This window comes from Bactrocera neohumeralis, chromosome 3 (genome assembly GCF_024586455.1).
Source record: "Bactrocera neohumeralis isolate Rockhampton chromosome 3, APGP_CSIRO_Bneo_wtdbg2-racon-allhic-juicebox.fasta_v2, whole genome shotgun sequence".
Taxonomy (NCBI): Eukaryota; Metazoa; Arthropoda; class Insecta; order Diptera; family Tephritidae; genus Bactrocera; species Bactrocera neohumeralis.
The window spans coordinates 7,120,437-7,140,809 of NC_065920.1; the positions used below are offsets into that span (position 1 = coordinate 7,120,437).

Here is a 20,373-nt window from a genome sequence, read left to right on the forward strand (position 1 = left end):
AAAAACAAGAAAAAACGTTAACTTCGGCTAATATACCCTTCACAGGTGCATTTCTTTTAGTAACTATGTGTTCAGTTTGCATGGAAGCTACATATATGCTATAGCAATCCGATATGAATAATTTTTTCGGAGATTGTGTTATTACCTTAAGCAGTAATCCGTGTCAAATTTCGTGAAGATACCACGTCAAATGCGAAAGTTTTCCATACAAGCCCTTGATTCCGATCGTTCGGTTTGTATGGCAGATATATGCTGTAGCGAGCCGATCTGAACAATTTCTTCCGATATTACATTATTTCTATGAACAATAACTTATACCAAATTTCGTGAAGATATATCGTCAAATAAGGAAGTCTCTCATGCAAGCATTTGATTCCGATCATTCTGTTTGTATGACAGCTATGTAAGCCGATCTGAACAATTTCTTCACATTTTACATTATTATCTTAGAAAATAACTTATGCCAACTTTTGTGAAGATATATTGTCAAATGTGAAAGTTTTCCATACAAGAACTTGATTCCGATCGTTCAGTTCGTATGGCAGCTATATGTTATAGTGGCCCGATATCGGCCGTTCCGACAAATGAGCAGCTTCTTGAAGAAGAGAAAATGACGTTTGCAAAATTTTAAAACGATATCTTAAAAACTGAGGGACTAGTTCGTATATATACAGAAAGACGAACAGACAGATAGGTATGGCTAAAACGACTCAGCTCAACATACTGATTATTTATATATGTGTATACTTTATAGGGTCTCCGACGCTTCCTTCTGGGTGTTACAAGCATCGTGACAAACTTAATATACTACCTTGTTCAGGGTATAAAAAAAAAACACATTCATAAAATAATATGCCGAAAATTTCCTACTGACAATTTACAATTTTCTTATATAAGTTGCAAATAAATATGTTTAATATAATATTAGTCAAAAATTTCCTACTGGTCATTTAAATGTTTCTATATATGTATGTATGTATGGTAAGTTATTTTTAAATAAAAAAATTCAATAATAACTACATATAAAATAAACAATTTTACAAAAAAATTTTCTGTATAATTTTTCAACGTGCCTACTCATTGCATATTTATGAAAAAATTTTCTATATATTACCATAATTTTGCCTTTATGTCTAAGCGCTGACTGCAAGTGGCTGAAATGTGCCGAGAAAACTTTTTAAATATTCAAAATACTGCAGATCATTACTTTCAGGCTATATGGCAATGCTCTTCTGTACGTGAGTGTACTTCAGCCTAACAAAAATTTGTTGAAACACTAAACATAAGAAAATATGTGCCTTTGCGAACATTCAATTATATATTTGGGGTATGCCATGCTTACATTACCATATGGCTACTACATAAACGCTCAGGTGAATGTATATGTGTGTGTGTGTGAGAATGACTGCGTCGAATTGCTAAGGGTATTGTCGTTTGGTAGCAGTGATTGTTGTGTTTTGTTTCCTGCAAGCCAAAACAACAAAAGACCTGGCAGTCAATGATTATTGGTAAAGTGTGCAGTGATAGCCGAGTTGTCGGTGTGATTGTATTTGTAGAAAAGTAAATGCATGTGAGCGCTTTCATGAACATCATTTCCGACTTCATTTATGTATGTATATGTGTTTTTATTAATATGCAAATAGAAGCATTGGTTTAATTTAAATTTGTCAAAGTTATCATCTGTGATATGAATGCACACATACACACAAACTTATGCTGTGTTTTCACCTGGATATATGGAAATTATATTTCGAAGGCATCGTGGATCGAATGCTTATTTCGGGTCACTTGCATGAACTTGCAAAATATATTAAAATCTATGTATATGTGCGCAGAAGAGTCAAACAAATGCACAGTCGTATGAATACGATGAGTTTTTTGGTTTGGACACCGAAGCGTATGAGTTACATATTAAATAAACTTACAGCAATCATATACATACATATGTATGTATATGTATAATATATGGAAATACATCTACATATATGCAATACAAAATAGCAAATATTTCTTTCAGAAATTATGGAAAAATATTTTTATCAAATTTGAAAGGAATTATATGCATTTAAGCCAGATAATTTTATGGAAATTATTATTTTTAATTAGACTCACCTGTTGAATAGCATGTTCGTGTGTGTAGTTTGGTAGAATGCAAAATTTGTATAAACTGCAATGAGAAGAACAAAAATATCTTTAGTAATAATAAATTTTATTTAATTTTTTCTTATTTGCAAATTAATATTTTTTTTATTCTTATTTTTTTTGTAAATTAAAAATATTAAAATTAATATAAAAATATTGTTTGTATTACAAAATTATTATAAAAAACTAAAAACAATAAATAGAAAAATATTTTTAGCAACGTAAAGTTTAATATTTTCAAAATGTTTATTAAAAATATATAATAATAAATTATTTATGTTTTATTTTTATATACATACATTCGTTTTTAGTTTGCAATGGACTAGTTTAAAACTTTATTAATATTAAATTGCAAAATATTTGCATATTCACTAAGATAGTCATATAGAAATATAAAAAATTTTTAATTAAAAAAAATCATTTAGGAGACTTTTGAATAATATATGTATGTATGTAAAAATATTTTGCAGAAAAAAAACAACAAAAGCCTTTATTTTACCTTTTTTAGAAAAAAAAAAGTTTGGAACGTTTTTTTTAATTTTTTAAAATTGATTTTTACTTGTTTTTCCTAAAAATCTTTTTTTTTTTTACTTCTTTGAGAAACAATTTTTTTTACCTTTTTATGAAAAAAAAACTTTTAAGAATTTTGAAAAAAAAAAAATGTTTTAAAATTTTTGGAAATTATTGAGCTATTAAAATTTTTAAATATATAAAAAAACATTTAGGAGAATTTTGAATAAGGCAAATATTTCGTAAAAAACAAAACAACACCTTTTTTACTGGTTTTAAAAAAAATATTTTTTGAACTTTTTATGAAAAAAAATTTCTTTTGGCTTTTTTTTTATTTTTACTTTTTACTGTTTTTTGAAAAAAAAACTTTCTTTTGACTTTTTTGAAAAACAATTTTTTTGACCTTTTTATGAAATAACCCGTTTTGAAATTAAAAAAAAAAAATGTTTTAAAATTTTTGAAAGAAATTGTTTTGAAATTAAAAAAAAACTTTTTTTTAATTTTTATATATGATAACATTTATTAATATTCACTTTTAGTTTTTAATAGGCTAATATGGCGATTTATTAATATAAAATTTCCCAATATTTTCATTGCAATTAAAGGACTCTCTGTCATAAAAGAAACGTTTAAAAATATTTGACCGAATTTTGAAATATTTCCTTTTTCAAATCTAAAAAAAAATTTTCAAAAATAAAAAGTTAAATTATTTGGCGTTACTCACTTTCATACACATACATATACATATACATATACATACAGTTCCCAGTTTCTCGTTCCATTCAGAGCAATTTATGCTGCTTTTCTTTCATGGGTTTCCTCACACATAAGCCAATTAATGAAATATTTATGCATACTCAACTAAAGTTTGGCATACATTTAGGCGTGCCAACAAAAATATAATTAAACATAAAACAACCACACCAAGAGCTTAAACAATAACCAAAAAAAAATCATAAAAACCTAATTGAAATATCTTATTTTGCATAAATATACCCTTTTCAGCGCCAGTGTTTGCAAAAAGAAAATATTTAATGCAAAGAATATTCGTTTAATGCTGTAACAATAGCAATCTGCTTAAAAACAAAGAAGGCGACAGCAGACACACCTGAGTGGTTTGTTTTTAATTTGAGTTCACAAATTTTGAGGGCCGCACAGTGCTTTCGAAGTCGTTGGAGGTGTTGGACGAAACTTAGATTTGTACAATAAAGTTGCACAAACAAAAGACGTCGAACAAAAGCTATGTTTCAGCACAAAAGGTTGAAAGGCATTAAAAGTGGGCAATACTTTGCAGTTGAGGAGAACTACTTATTTGGTGAAGGAGCGACAAACAAAAAGGTTGTTGTTGTATTTTATATATTATGCTTGTAGAATTATCTCGAAGTAACATTAAAACATATGTATATACACATGTACATATATTTATACACATACACGTATATGATAGGAGCAGAAAAAAATACTATGAAAATCATGCTAAAACGTAGCAGCATTTTAGGCGACACAGAAGGCCGCGTTGAAAGAAAATTGTAAGTGGCTGCTGAAAATAAGCACGCACACATATGATTATTACATAAAAATATTAAACAAAAAAATATTACTCACTAAGATGTTGATTAATACAATATAAACGAATATGTGTATCTATTATATATAAATAATATAATAAATTAATACACTTGGTGAAGCTGTCGAGAATATTAGTTTGTTCTAAACTACAGTAGCTCATATCATTTAGGGGGCAAGAATTGTCACTCAGGCATATATATGTTAACTTCTGCGGAAGCCGCCTAGGAAAAATTGTATAATTGACCTGTTTCCGCCTAAATGTAGGCCAACTTCGTAGAACTACAACATAAGTTTGAATATTTTAGAAATTGTATTGTGTTTTAAAAATTGTATATTTGACTTGTTTCCGCCTAAATGTAGGCCAACTTCGTAGAACTACAACATAAGTTTGAATATTTTAGCTTAATTTGTACGCAACATGCTAATAATTATAAATTATATGAAGCCAATAACTGCCAAAAAACAGTTTCTCCTTCAAGAAAATACTATATATGTAATTATTTTATATGTTTATCACTTGAAAAGTATTTACCTAAGCATACAACTAGGCGCAGCTGCCAAACTCATAGTAAAACAATAATACTAAAAGCCTTTGGTTAACGTCGCTGTGACAATGGTTGAGAAAAGCAACAGTGTTTGGCTTAACCAACAAAAGAAGTGGCCTCCGACTCCCTAAATATGTACATACATACATATGCTCACATAGAAAATATACATATGTACATACATACATATTTAAATGAGCTACCAGCTCTTATAAATGGCTGCGAGCCAAAATAAAGGAATGCATTTGGTATTTGTATTTAAATTATACAAAGTGCTGCTGTGGTTGCAGGGGTAATCAAGGTGATTTCGATAGCTAGATTACCACACATACATAAGTAGAAGTGATTTTGACGGCTTTTGTTTGCAAATAACTGAGCTAAGTATTAATGGTACTAGAACGTTATACTTAAATGAAAATTTGTGTCACTTTTCTCAAATCAAAATTTTTTTCTTTGTCTATTATTTACTTAATTCTTGCGCACATTGTTGTTGTTTGTTGTCATTGTGGCAATATTAGCATTCTCTGAACTCTTCTTTGTTTAGTTTGTATTGTTGAAGCAATTTTTCTAATACAACTTAAAAATTATACAGGGTGCAGTCGCACTGTAACAGCTTTATTGTGATAAACGAAAAAAAAACAAAAAAAAAATAAATACTACCAAAATTATTTATTATAAATTTAAGAAAAGCGTATTTTACTTTTTGGTTCAAATTTTATATTTATGACATTTTTGCATAAATTTTTAATAAAAAAAATTAAAATAAGGCATAAAACATATAAAAAGATTTTATCTTGATTATTATAGACCAGTTTTGTGTCAGCTATATGTTATAGTGATTCGATCTGAAATCGCACCAAATTGTTCATTTCTCACTTAGCATTTAGCACACATTCAGGCTCATTCATCTTCTGTGGTTCTTTCGGTAATTATACACAGCAGTTTCTGCTAATGCTAACTAGCCAAATAGCTGGCGTCATACCCGCAAATTTAACAGCGACAATAAACCCTAGGATTTGTTCAGCCAATCCAAATGTACAATAAGTGTATGTGAGTGTATGAGTAATACATATATGTACATGTGTATATGTGCATCTGCGAGCGCATTTGCATTTAATGGTTTCAGTAGCTGTCACAATGTCAGTAAACATACTATAATGGCAGACAGCCAACAATGCATATAATTTAGATCCACAGATGCACACATACACATACAACCTAACATTAAACAGTTGCAGGCACCCGCAGCTGCTTAGTAGTGTGTGCTGAAGGCACAAATGTGCCACTGACATTTTAGGCTCTATATAAATGTTTATGTAAGCGTTAAATATATTATATGTTGCTACTAATGTGCCAACTCATCTCTGTGTGGCTCTGTTTGTGCGTGTTTGTGTACTATATTCCATACTATTAGCGCTCATAAATCAATGTTGGATTTATTTCTTCCACCACAGCACGAATTTCGATTTGTTATTGCTTTCAACATGAAATGTCATTATGGTTTCTTTCACTCTACCCTCCTCTATCTCCTTCTCTTCTCCTCCTTTATTTCGTTTCCTGGCAGCAGCTGCTATGGTTGGTTTTTGTGTTTGCATGTATGTGTGTGTATGCTCCGCTTATTGGTTTTGATGCTCACACTGACTCTCACCGCTCGCCGCAGCTAATTTATTTGCCATTAAAGTCGCAATATCGCAACGGTTCAAATGTATTTGTTAGCTGTCAATGGCGCTTGCCAAAGCCTTGTTTGGTTTTGTATATGTATACATATGTATATGTGATATTATATATGTATATATACATACATGTGTGTGTGTGTGATGTGACATTTAATGATTAATTCAAATATGGTTTCGAGCGAAAGTCGGTCAATCTATGTTAGAGATGTTAGTTGAAATTCAAGTGGCTCCAGAAATGGACTAAAGGGGGAAGAGGGTTTAAGAAAGTGGTGTACGCTATAGGAAGAACAAGGATTTAGTATAAAAAACGATTTTCCTGCTAATAGCATATATTGGAAATTACTTGGTCACAAAAATATATACAGACATGCATAAAATTTGAGCAGTCTAGTCAAAGTCATATATCTATATAAACTATTTTGGCACCCAGGCTTATATACGTATGATTATTTCAACATTATCAAGGCTTCGAAAGCGCGTAAAAACATGCCTATGCCTATTCGTCTAAAATTTCTTTGCAACTGTATGAGTTTTGCAGGCCATTCAACTAAATTGCATTCCATTGCGAAGCGCATTTGCAGAAATATCCCAATATATAAATATGTACATATTTATATGCAGACATTACGTACGTAGATATTATATATCACTTTTGTAAGCGCATCTGTGGTATTTTCATATTGCGACCATTGTTATTGTTCTTCAGAAATTCCCTCTTATGTTACCATTATTTTTATTTTTCATATAACATATATACATATATATACATATCTATATATCTACTATATATAATTCTCAGCATATTCTACTGTACTTTATGAGTGCATTCTTTTGGCAGCGTTGTGTCCTCTTTTTGTGTCTGTGGCTTATTTGCGCATTGTTCTATTAAACTATTGTCCAAATCTGCTAAATTCTAACAGGTACAGCGAAACTTTTTCCAAAATATATGATACAAACATATTTATAAATAGAAATGACGTTGAGTAAAGTGCACTTTATTATTATTGTTTGCCATTTTTTGGCAGAGGATGTCTGTTATATGAGCTCTGCCTGCCTGTTCTTCAGTCCGTTTATATATACGCGAATTAGTCGCTAAGTTTTTCAGATATCGAACTGAAATTTTGCACACGTTATTTTCTTCTCAAGAAGCTCTTAATTTGTTGTAAGCGTCGATATCGGACCACTATAACATATAGCTGTCATATAAACTGAATGATTGGAATCAAATGATTGTATTGAAAACTATTTCATTTAACGAGATATCTTCAAGATATTTAGCAAGGGCTGTAATCTGAAGCAATACTGGAATCTCTGAAAAAATGGCTCAACTCGGATCACTATCGCATATAGCTGCCATACAAAATGGACGATCAGAATAAAAACTTGTGTGGAAAACTTTCTCTGTTAACGAGATATCTTCATGAAATTTAGCATGGATTATTCCTTAAGTTAATGGTGCAATCTCATAAGAAACGGTTCAGATCGGATCATTATATCATATAGCTGCCATACAAACTGAACGATCGAAACAAAAAGCTTGTACGGAAAGCTTTTTCATTTGACGAGATATCTTCATGAAATTTAGTTTGGATTATTCTTAAAAGAAATAGTGCGATCTCTGAAAAAATTCTTCAGATCGAGTCACTGTAGCATATAGCTGCCATACAAACTGACAAATCAAAATCGAGTCTTGGTATGGAAAAAAGTTGTATTTGAGATTATGAAGCGATTTTCAGGAACTGATTGACCTCAATGTACTGTTATAAATATGAAACTGTTATAAATATGAGTGACCATCATTGTCTCAAATAATGAGATCTTTGAATCAGAAAACCAACTGCGAATTTCCAGTGGCGCCTACTATCTTTTCTCATGCTTACAACGTCAATAAGAGACTAAATTTTCAATTATGGTACAACAACAACAACTCCATACTCAATTTAAGCATACAAAAATATTAAACAGGTGGTTTCCAGCAATAAAAAGGGTCACTGTTATGCCGATGAAAAAATCGCATAACAAGACTAAGCAAAGAAATACCTACACACATCCATACGTAATTTGAAACCACTGGAATCAATAGAAGTAACACTCCGAACAACAATAATGCTTGATAACAACAAAGAAAAATCAAAAATTTCAAAAGCAATGTTAGTTGAAGTGGCTTGCGCCATGTTGGAAGAACGCTTCAATGATAACAAACAAAGAAAAAATGTAATGAAAATAAACCAGGGAGAAAAGGGGGGAGCGCAGAGAAGGAGAAGATACCAAATGGCACGACCTATTCACACACTGCCTGATTGGTTGATTGACTTACATACACAGCGGCAATGCAGAAGGAGAATTATTGGACAAAAAACCAGATCACACATGCATACATATATACACACTTATCCAAACTTAGTGCTGGTACACATGCAAAGCAAGACCGATGTACGAAGAACAAACAAAGCATCACCATTTACACATGACTGCACACTTTCAAGCACACAAACTCATATAAATCCATACAAACATGCACACATTTGCAAATATGAGGATGACCGCTTGCAACGAAGCATACATATAGGCTGAGGCAATTGCATAGATTGCCATCGTAGACTATAGAGCCGGTAATAAATGGAAAATATTGTCGCCATTGACAATAGTGAGGAATAAAGAGTGGGAGAGTGTGATATGAGAAGTAGAAGGCAAGCTCTTTGTAAGTTGCGACAATGTCGAGACAATGTGTGGGAGACACTGTGTGTGAGGCTGGCAAGAAAATGGCGACTGGTCAATGGTAGAATGCAAGCAAAGTGCAGAAATGTTAATAAAGAAAAGAAACGGAGCATCTGAGTGTCAGCTATTGAAATTGATGATAAAGTTAGGCGAAAGCAAATAAAAAAACAACAAAAACTTGATGAATTTATGCGACGAACTTCTCAATTGACTGCACTTACACAAACACATAAATATTGCAATGTACACATATAAGTCAATATGCACCCACGCATACATACACATATGAGAAACGACATAATCGTCCGCAATAAAGTCAAATGCTGTCTTTACATTCCATTTCCGTTGCCTGTGGGCGTAAAATGCGCCACAAATAAGTGTCAACTTGTGGTTGTGAGTTTGCGAAAAAGTTTGAACGCCTGCGTGTGCGGCACGTCAGCTTTGGTAGCCAAAAAATTGTTACGCAAAATCTGTTGCAAGTCACTTAGTTTTTGTGGCAAGTTTGATGTGCTGATGGCTTGATAATGTGGCCATAAAGTTGTCAGAGGTCAGTTGACAAAATTGTTGATCAACAAAAGCCATTTTGCACATTGTCAAACGGGATTCATATATGTTTATATAAGTGCGTACATGTATAATTGTATGTATATGTGCAGCAGGAAGCACACAATTGCTTTTGTGGAAAGTATGCAGGCTTCTCAATTCGTGTGTGAGTAAAGTTTGTAAATAGTTTGCGTTTTCGTCGGTTTTGGTAGCGGAAGTCTGTTTAGATAAGTGCTCAAGGCACACAAATTTCCTAAATTAATGCAAGAAAGTTGTAGAAATCATAAAATTGTGCTTCTGTAATTCCGTTTTTCATAAAAAAGTTACTTTTTGCTTTTTCGTAAATCTACTTTTAGGCGCTGGAACTGTATAAGCTGTAAAATGTTTGCCTTAAGTGGCAAAAAAAAATTTTGTAATTATTAGATGCCTAGAAAATGTCCACATATATTAAAAAAAATATTTTTGATATTTTAAAGTTTTGAATTTAAAAAAAATTGTATATAAAAAAAAATTTAAACTGTTAAATATAAAATATTTAGAACTGCCTTCACTTTATTTTAGTAAATATCAAATAATTATATAAAAAAAATTAAGAAAAAATTCTAAATAAATGGTTTTTTAAATAATTTCTTTTTTATATAAATTTTTTTTAAATAAAATTTTTTAACTACTATTTTCACACGTAGCGCATCAGAATTTAGCAAATTTGCATTGAAAAATAAATTTTGATTGAACACTTAATTGCCTTCACATAAAAAAGTCATCAATATTATTCGTGTCCCCAAAAAGATAGTGACAAAGCGACAGCTACACTGCCACCTGTGAAATTAGGACCTTTCATATAACTTACTCAATCAAGCTTCCCATTGTTGATCACAATTGTAGAGGACTTTTGGTTTTCGGAAACATAAGCCTTGTAGGAAAATTTATGGATATTTTTATTGTGAAAGTACCTAAAACAGAAAGTTAAAATTCAAGCTTCGTTGATAACAAAAAAATTTAAATGTGAGTTTTTTTTTAACTAGTATTGAGTTGCCATAAGATCTCACTTCGAGCTTTTGAACATACAAATTCAATTTAAGAGTTCTGCTCTAACATGTTTAACGGTATTTTCACCATATATAAAAACATATTTATTTTAGTAAAAATATTTTTGAAAAAAATTATATTTTTTAATAAAAAATTTGATTATTAAAAATATTTTTGTATAAAAATTATATTTTTTTATAAAAAATTTGATTTATAATAAAAAATAACATTTTTACATAAAAATTAAAATATTTATATTTTTTATTACAAAAATATATTTTTTTTTATTAAAACATATTATTTTTTTATAAAAAAATATTTTATATAAAAATAAATTTTTTTTATTTCTTTTACAGTAGACCAACATCTATGTATTTCCGACAGGGCACAATCACAAACTCATGCTCTCACTTCAAAGGCTAGCACAGTTCACACATTTTCCTTGCAAACACAGTTAGGTGTGCAGTTAAGCAGATTTACGCGAAACCCGCTCGAGTACTCAACAAAGCATGATAATGTGGCAACGAAACACAAGGAGAGGGTGTAAAGTTTTCAATCAACTGAAAAATGCTAAGCCACACCAAAGTGCTGGTGGTGCGCATTCAATGAATAGTTGTTAGAATGAAAGCAATATATGCAAGTATGTGTGCATAAGAGACCATTATGGTGATTGTGTTTAAGTTCGCCATTCATGCATTGGCCGCATTTAGGTGAAAAGTCATTTGATTTGCGCAATTGAGTAGACAAGATGCTGCTTAGAGCGCACAAACACCGACACAAGAGCGGGCAATATGCATTGCACTAAAACGTGCACTATTTTGCCTTCAACTAAGGCGCACTTAACCCACTCGCAGGCACAAATGCGCACTGATTTGTAATGGTTCGTCAACTCTGTTACGATTTTTTGTTGTTATGCTGCATTTTAGTAGTCGTTCATTATCTGGCATTCTTTGCGGCGGCGAATCCACCGAACATGCTTAGAGCTTTTACATGTGTATTCTTATGCTTTGATGGCTTAGAAACACCTTCGGTGGTTTATTGCACCCACTCAGCGAGAGATTACAACTAGACATATTGACGTGAAGGAATAAGATGTTTTACAAACATAAAAACAAAAAAAAAACACACTGATAGAGTAATAAATGCTAAGTAGTAGTCATATTTGCAGAACATCAGTGGTTATGCTGATGACTATTCATATAAATTTGTATACTATATTGTGTGTGTGTGTGTGAATGTGGTGAGCATTAGTAGTATACCCAGTAGGAAAATTAAATGTATAGTTCGAAGGTTTTATGAGCTGAGCTTGCTTTTTTATTTCATCCCTAAACTAGAAATCTTTGCAATATAAAATAAAATTGGCAAAAATAGAATCAATATGAATAATTATCGTTATCGGTCCACTATAGCATATAGCTGCCATACAAACTGACCGGTCCAACTCAAGTCCTCATATGGAAAACTTTTTTATTTGACAAGGTATCTTCACGAAATTTTGCACAGATTATTACTTAAGGCATTACAAAAATCTTCGAATAAATTGCTCAGTTCAGACATGCAAAGAATATCAGTAGATAATTATTTATATTAAAACGAAAAATTTCAATATTTCACCTAAATAAATTTCATGAGCCACTACGTCTCACCAGTGGGTATAATTACGATATCTATGCATTATACACAATGTCTCACTCAGCAATTGCGCTAAGCAGCTTTACAGCGTGCGCATTTGCGCTACTTACATTTGCTTTCATTATTACAGCGACCATTTCTAAGCGCTCGTAGGGACACACACACACACACACACACAAATGTTCACACATATATTTACTACATGCATAAGCACGCGTGCACAAGCATAGAAAATCTCTTTATGTCTTCTCGTCACTCTGCTTTCTGCACCTTCTTTTCTTCTTTTAGTTTTTGTTGCGCATTTGTTGTCGCAGCGCTTTATATAACATTTCGTTGCTGCCGCTTGCCAATGTGCTGGCGCTTATGGCCAGGCTTTGCGCTTTGCTGCTGCTGCTTTGCTCGGAAGCACTTTCGTGCTTTTTTCGTGCGAACTTCTTCGTTTCACATTGCACTTAATGCGCATGTTCATCAACATCATTACGAGTATTTCATATTTGAGCTCGCTACTTGACTGCCTGCCTTCAAGTGGGCGTAAGAAAAGGTATCTCTGTGCATGTATGTGTTGGCATTTCGTCCTTTCACTGGCAATTCGCACCTCACATGCACTTATTCCAATTCTTACACTTCGGCGTCTACTTAATGACAACTTTGCACTTACTTTTATTTATTTATGCTTGCCTCGAACAATTCCACTATTGCTTTCCACCAGCAATTTTTCTATTTTCTCCGCATTTCAGTTTGCCTTATACACATGAGTGTGTATGTGTTGAATTGTTCAAGTGTTGACGGCTTCTTGAACGTGCGCACAATTTAGTACAATGGCTGCTTAATTGTATGGGTATTTGTGTGTGTATGCGTGGAGATGCTGTGCTGTCGTATAGTTGGTATAGTTGTTGTGGTTGCCTTTCCTGCTGTAGTTGCTATCCTTGTAATGCTAGCAAAGCTCCTAAGTCTTACTGCGGTGTTGTATTGTTGTTAATAACTAAGCAGCGCTTTTTCTGCTCGGAAGGATTTGAACACTTTGAAGGATATGTGCAGGTGATTGTGCGCCATTCTTGTATTGAACAGCGTGCGGTAAGTAATAAGGCGATTTACTTGCCATTTCTGGTGCTTTGAAGTGCTGTTAATGCAGCATATTGTATATTGTACAAGTGGAGCTCAATGGTAAACGTTGGTAGCTTTAGAATATGCTTAGTACTTTGAGACTTAAAACCATGAAAATCTACTAGTTTATATGTCTGTTATATTAAAATTATTTATGTAAGATTTAATTTAAATTTGAGTTAAACCTTTTTCCTATTTACACATTTATTGAAATTAACTTCTTTGATGGAGCTTCATATCCAAAAATTGAATTAAGTTCATTGAGACACTGTTGCTTAGATAATCCAAGTTGAAAGTTGTAAAAAATAATCCCCCTAAAATGTGCGCAATTTAGTTATATTTTTTGACCGAGATGAATCTTTTACTTTTAGAACTAATTGCATTTGCAACTAGTTACTTTCGAAACTAGTTACTTTGCAGGTAGTTACTTTTGAAACTAGTTACTTTGCAACTTACTTTGCAACTAGTTACTTAGAAACTATTTACGGTCAAAAATTAATTAACAGTTTTTTGCATAATCGTCAAGATTTGTTTTGCCTTCAATGAATTTAAAAACATTTATTTCTCATACTTTTCCTCTTTTGCTTCCTCTTCATAGCTCTTTGGCTAATTGTTTACACTGGCTTAACTGCAAATTTGGCAGTCCGGAACGTAATAGCACTATTGAACCAATCGTTACAATTCTTTAAAAACATTCAAAATAGGCTGCTTCTGCGTCGATGCAGCGCTGGCAGAGCGATTTCCAAGCAACAAAGGCGTCACGGAAGTTTTTCTTCGGAATAGCATTGATAGACGAGGTGCATGCTTCTTGTATCCCCTTTTCAGGCAAGGAAACAAAAAAGTCCGAAGGAGCCACATCTTGCTAAAGACTGGATAAGGGCGGCTGCGGAAGCGTTAGAAAAATGAAGAGCCTTTAAAGCAAATCATGAACAAAGAGAATATGAAATATATCACAGATATACATAGGTTAGAATAGAGGACTTACGCACTTTCCAATTGTATTCGAGTTCGACCAAGAGTTGGTTGTCAAAAACACAAATACGCAGGTAAGAGAGTTAAGGGGACCACCACGCCATCAAGCAGAGAATGCAGAAATGTTTTTACACAAGAATGCGTATATATACGTATGTAATGCGATATTTGCAGCAGACAGACTATTTGTTAGTGAAAAGATTTTCCAGTCCATTTGCTGAAACGACAGGAATTACAATTTGCACTCACGACTAAGTACTTGCTCTTGCCGCTGAAGAAAAGTGCGTTGAGAAGAGAGGAAATCTCAACAGACAGATAATAGGTAGCACAGTTGAGCAGCAGAATGTGTGGAAGTAAAGGCGATAAAAAGCTTAAGTACTCCGGAACATTTATGGACGAAAGGATGAAAAGTAAAACATATCTACGAATATGCTTTTATCTTATATTCCTTACAATCAGTTCAGCATGATCTTTGTCAAGTAAAAAGTCAGTTTGTAAAAAATGAAATTTATATTTTTAATCAGTGAAGCTCAAAAATGGTTATGCTTCAAAGTAAAATTGTGTAGTCGAAGATTTTTAGCAAAATTTTGGTTTTCGGTTAACAAAACTCTATTTTAAAACCGGTTGAGAACTACAAATTTTTCAAAACACCTCAAAAATGGATAAAAAAAAGAATAGGATAAATATATGCGAGAAAAAAAGACAAAATAGACCACAGAGAGCGAGAGAAAAATAGTGGGAGAGTGAAAAGGAAGAGGGAGTAATAGAAAAAGAGGAAGAAAGAAAAATAGAGTGTGTGTGCGAGAAAGACAACAGCGAAAGATAATCAGATAATTAAAACATATCTAAAAAGTTGGTCATCGCTGTATAATTATGTGTAATATTGCTATTGAGATAGCTTTGCTTACCATATACATATAGCTTAGAAAATGAAAAAATAACTGTGAAGGTAGATTAGTTGTAAAAATGTATACTACATAATTGGGGACAAGCCGACAAGTAGTTTTGATTTCCCAATGAACTACTAAAATGTGTTCAAAAATTTCTCAAGTTTTACTTTGTTATATAATAGATGAGAATTGACTTGTTGAGAAGAAAAAATTATATAGTAATAATGAGAAAAGAACAGCTGGTTATTCTGAGCATCCATTCCTTCTCACTGTACTTGCTGCCTTCTATACTACACCGAGTACATAAAGTAAAAATACATACTCTTTTACATCGTTCAATGCGTTTTCTTCCTGCCAGTAAAGCGACTCAACTTAATTGATTTCCACTGGGAAGTTGTCGTCTCGGCTTTTGTTCTGTTAAATTGGCTTGCATTTAAGCTTTTCAAACGAGAATATCCTGTCAAACTGTATATCAACATACAATCAGACAGAATATGAGACATACATATATGAATAATGTCAGAAGAAAGAGATGTTTGGCAGAAAATGAAAATTGAGTAATAAAATATATGATGATGCTGTGATAAAATTTCTGACACACACATACGAAAGGCAACCGTAGGCAACACGTTAAAATGCTTCATTCAGCTTTGAAGTTGTCAGGAAAGCGAAATTGGATACTCTTGAAAATGATAAAAAAGGAAGAAATTGAAGAAGATGGAAAACTTAGTAAATTTCTCAAAGAATATGAAGAAAAAGAGGAAAGTAATTTAAGATTTGAAAATAATATTTCTTTACAAATTCAAAAAAAAAATACTATTTTTTAAAGTAAAATAATATTTTTAAATCTTGCAAGCATAAATACCTATCGAAAATTCAGAATATATATACTCCAAACACAATGCATTAATTATAGCAAAAAGGTGTCAAAGTTGAAGGCCACAGCCAAGTCATGGACTCGCTGCGCGTACAAGCCAATTGTCGTGAGGCCAAATTTTGTGCCAACACAGCGCTTTCGAACACTTTTCGATGCCTACAAACCCTGCAAAAACACACAAACACACACACACACACACAAGTAGTAAATATATATACATACGCGCATACTTATATGCCACATACAACTATCATGTCGCTTATAATGTGAGCCGGCTGCACTTAACACATTTGTGGCAACAGCCTGTGGCCATCATGCAAATCTTTGGCAACGAAAATGCAAAAACATAAAAAATAGTAATCGAAATTCTCTCACAAGGACATTCACAGCGACTTGACTTATGCTGCTGCTTTGTATATGTGCTGCTGAGCGCCTGTTTGTAGGCCAAGTATGCTATTTTCAGCAATCAATCACACACTCACACATACAAGCTCATTGATCATCACATGTGTTAGTAGAGAAGACAGTTGGCTTTTTCGATAAATTTATGGTTATAGCTTTTACAACTCATCTGATAATTGATGAACGTTTTTGGCATTGCACTCACTCGCCTATATATACATACATACATATGTGTGTGTATACGCTATGCATTCAAATAAGCTACACTGCAATTTGTTCTGTGAAAATTTGATATACTATCTGCGTAAGTATATGTTTGTATATTGGTAAAAATATATGTATTTGTGTATTATGTGCCTGCATGAACATGCCAAGTGTTTGGCTTAAAGGATTTTGGTTTGAATTGGCTTGGGTTTGGGTTGGGTCACATGTGCGTCATTTGTTCTTCGACCAATTGAGGTCGAGGCACTTTAAAACGGCTTTTGTGAATGCTAAGAAGTAATTGGAAAGAAGAAGAATTAAGAGAAATAGTATTAACTCGATGGCTTAAAGTTAAATTGAAAGTTAAAATTAAAAATGTAGTGTATCCGAATTACTTAATTTGCAGCGAATATAAAAAAATTATTGTAAAACACATTTTAAATGAATTATTGGCGAGATTTTATTTGGAAAATGTTTTATGCAAGACATATTATCACTACGAATTTTCGGAGTATCTTTCGCAATTAATAATTTTAGCCTAACTTTTAATTAATACACTTTTCAAATCAATTATTGGCGTGATTTTATTCAGAAAACGTTTTATGCGTGTCATAAAATCACTCGTCCGAATTTTCGGAGTATTTTTTCGGAATAAATATATTTAGCTTAGCTTTTAATTAACACTTATTTTTGAATGACTCAAACCACTCCGAATTGTCGGAGTAGTTTTCGGAATTAATAATTTTCGCTTAATTTCATAAATATACATATGTATGTACATATGTACATGTGTATACAATTTCCAACACTTTTGTAAATTAATTTTTTTTTTATTTTTTTTCAATTTAACACCTAGTTTAGCGTTTCCATAGCTATAATCTACATACATACATACATGTATGTATGTACTTATTTACTGTCTGCTAACAACCTTCCAAGCATTGTCCCTCAAACATTTTGAAATTACTTGATCTGCAGTACTTTGCAACGAACGTTTTTCAAACGCTTACAAGCAATCCTACCTACATACACATATGTATATGTACACTTCAAATAGGTTTTATATAACTCTTCAGTTCCGCTACCACATTGGCAATTGATATCCTTAAGGAATAATTTAGAGCGAACGGCACGTAGCGCCAATCATTGCGCAGATGAGCAGTTGTGAAAAAGGGAATTTTATTTTCGATTTTTCAAATTTACTTTTTTTTCAATTTTCATTTTTCTTTTCACTTTATTTTTGGTATAACGCCATTGATATAGTTGAAAATCTCCAGTTGATTTATTATTGCCGCCGAGTAGCAATCAATGCATTGGAGCAGCTCAAATCTTCACAGTCCAATGTTGAAAGCACCACACACACACACATGCAGACTTACGCACAAGTGATTGCTTCAGCATGTACGTGCTCTCAAGCTTTATGTTTGCCGCTGAATGGCCACGGCGAGCGTGAAAAGCAATTCAACGGAAAGCAGAAACTCTATTTATCATGCTGTACATGTGCTCGCTTCCTTTTGTCTCGCTTGTTGCCCTTCGCTTGTACTACTTTGCACTTAAGCTTACGAATGACCGTAAATCGTTGAGCGCGACTGATGGTCCTGTACACACATACATACATATGTTTGTACGAATGCTACGGATTTATTGGTGCCAGCAGCCAATACGCGAAAGTGGGCGTATGTGGTGAGCTGAGGAAGTTGGTGAATAAATATATTGGTTGCTTTAAATATTACACTTTTATTGACAGTTGTTGAAAACGAGAAGAGAAGTGTAATCAATCCAACTGTAGAATACATTCGCTCTATTTTTTATATTTTTAAAAGACAAAAATAAACATGCTCAATTTTGAACTTTGTCTTGTATGGAAAAATAATAAGAAGATAAAAAAATAATAAAAAAATTATTTTTTTATAAAAAAAAAATTAAAGAAAAATTTTTTATGAAAAATATAAAATAAAAATTTTTTATAATGAAAAAAATTTTAAATAATAAAAAAATTATTTTTTTATAAAAAAAAAATTAAAGAAAAATTTTTTATGAAAAATATAAAATAAAAATTTTTTATAATGAAAAAAATTTTTTATTAAAATTTATTAAAATTTTTTTATAAAAAAAAACAAATTATAATATATGAACTATCATATGACAACTATCTCAGATAGTACAGTATGTAGTTACTGGCAATCATAAAATGTATGGAAGAAATCCTTCATAACAATTTTTACCTAATTACAAAAATTTATGTGGCAACTCTCTCCGAAAATTTTGCATTTAGTATTGAATTTATAACTATTAAATAATATTATAAACTTTGTTGACAAGCAGAGTAAATGAATTAGACTCCTCTAAATTATTGCAGCAGTTATTGTTTTTAAGCACAATTTCTGTGTCATGGCAACTCTGTTCAAAAAAATCTTTTTGAAAGTGCTTATTAATATCAACATTAGTTTGTGCGTGAGTTTCTTTATATTTAGGTAGTATAAAAAAATAATAAAATTTTAATTTTAATTAAAATTATATGGCAACTCTTTTTTAAAAAATATACATATGTGTTTTTGTCGTGGATATACTCCGGTTTAAATTTTAAAATTTTTGTGTGAAATTTTTTTAAAATTAATTTGAGAAAATATGGCAACTCTGCAATGAAAACAAATATTTATTTAAATTTTGAGTATGAAAGTTTTGTGTCTATTACATTAAAAATAAGAAATATTTTTCTATGAAATTTTTACAGCCACGGAAAGATCGAAAAGGAAAAAATTAAATCAAATTTTAAAAGATGTGGCACCTCAAAAAAATATATATTTTATAATTCAGTGTGATATTATTGTAGAGGTGGCAGGAAAACTATTATACTAAAATTTAAAAAAATATGGCAACTCTGGATTGCAAAAAACAAAAAAAAAATATTTAAAACTATACTGTGGAATTTTTACAGCGACGAAAAAATAAAAATTTAAACAAGATAAAAAAAATATGGCAATTCTGAATTGCAAAAAAAAAATATTTCCTTTTAAATTTTAGTGAGAAATTTTTGTAAAGATCGAAAGAAAAAAATTATTTTTTTTTAAATATATGGCAACTCTGCATTGAAAAAAAATATTTATTTTCATATTTTAGTGCGAAATTTTTGCAAAGATCGAAAGAAAAAAATTAAATCGAATTTTAAATAATATGGCAGCTTTACTTTGCAAAAAAAATTGTTTCGTGGTGAACAGAAAACAAAATTAAATTGAATTAAGAAAATCTAGCAGTTGCTACCTCCCACTATTCGCATTATTTATTGCTGAAAATCCTAAAACCCTCCCTATTTTTTGAAAGCATAGGGCTAACTGAAAAGCTTTTGTGGTTAAGTAAACAACTCGGACTAGTTCTTATTAAGCGAGAGATTAGCGAAAACACAAATGCAAGGGAAAAAACTAGAGCTACCGCAAGAGAATTTGCGAAAGCGGCTAAGGACCGACAACAAAGTGACCTGAAATAGTTATTTTCAGGTAAGTGGGAGAAAGAGCTCGTCACGGGCGTTTGAAATGCGATTTGACAACAGCTAAAGAATGTCAAAT

General features: G+C 31.8%; 1 long non-coding RNA gene across 5 annotated transcripts in view; it reads right to left on the reverse strand.

The window, feature by feature from the left end:
• Positions 1–2,112: 2,112 nt before the first annotated feature.
• Positions 2,113–20,373, reverse strand: part of LOC126753233 (uncharacterized) — a 36,471-nt gene continuing 18,210 nt past the window's right edge. For all 5 annotated transcript variants that reach the window (XR_007666109.1, XR_007666107.1, XR_007666108.1 and 2 more), the window contains exon 4: positions 2,113–2,167. This is a non-coding gene — a long non-coding RNA (uncharacterized LOC126753233). The remainder of the gene's footprint in view (positions 2,168–20,373) is intronic.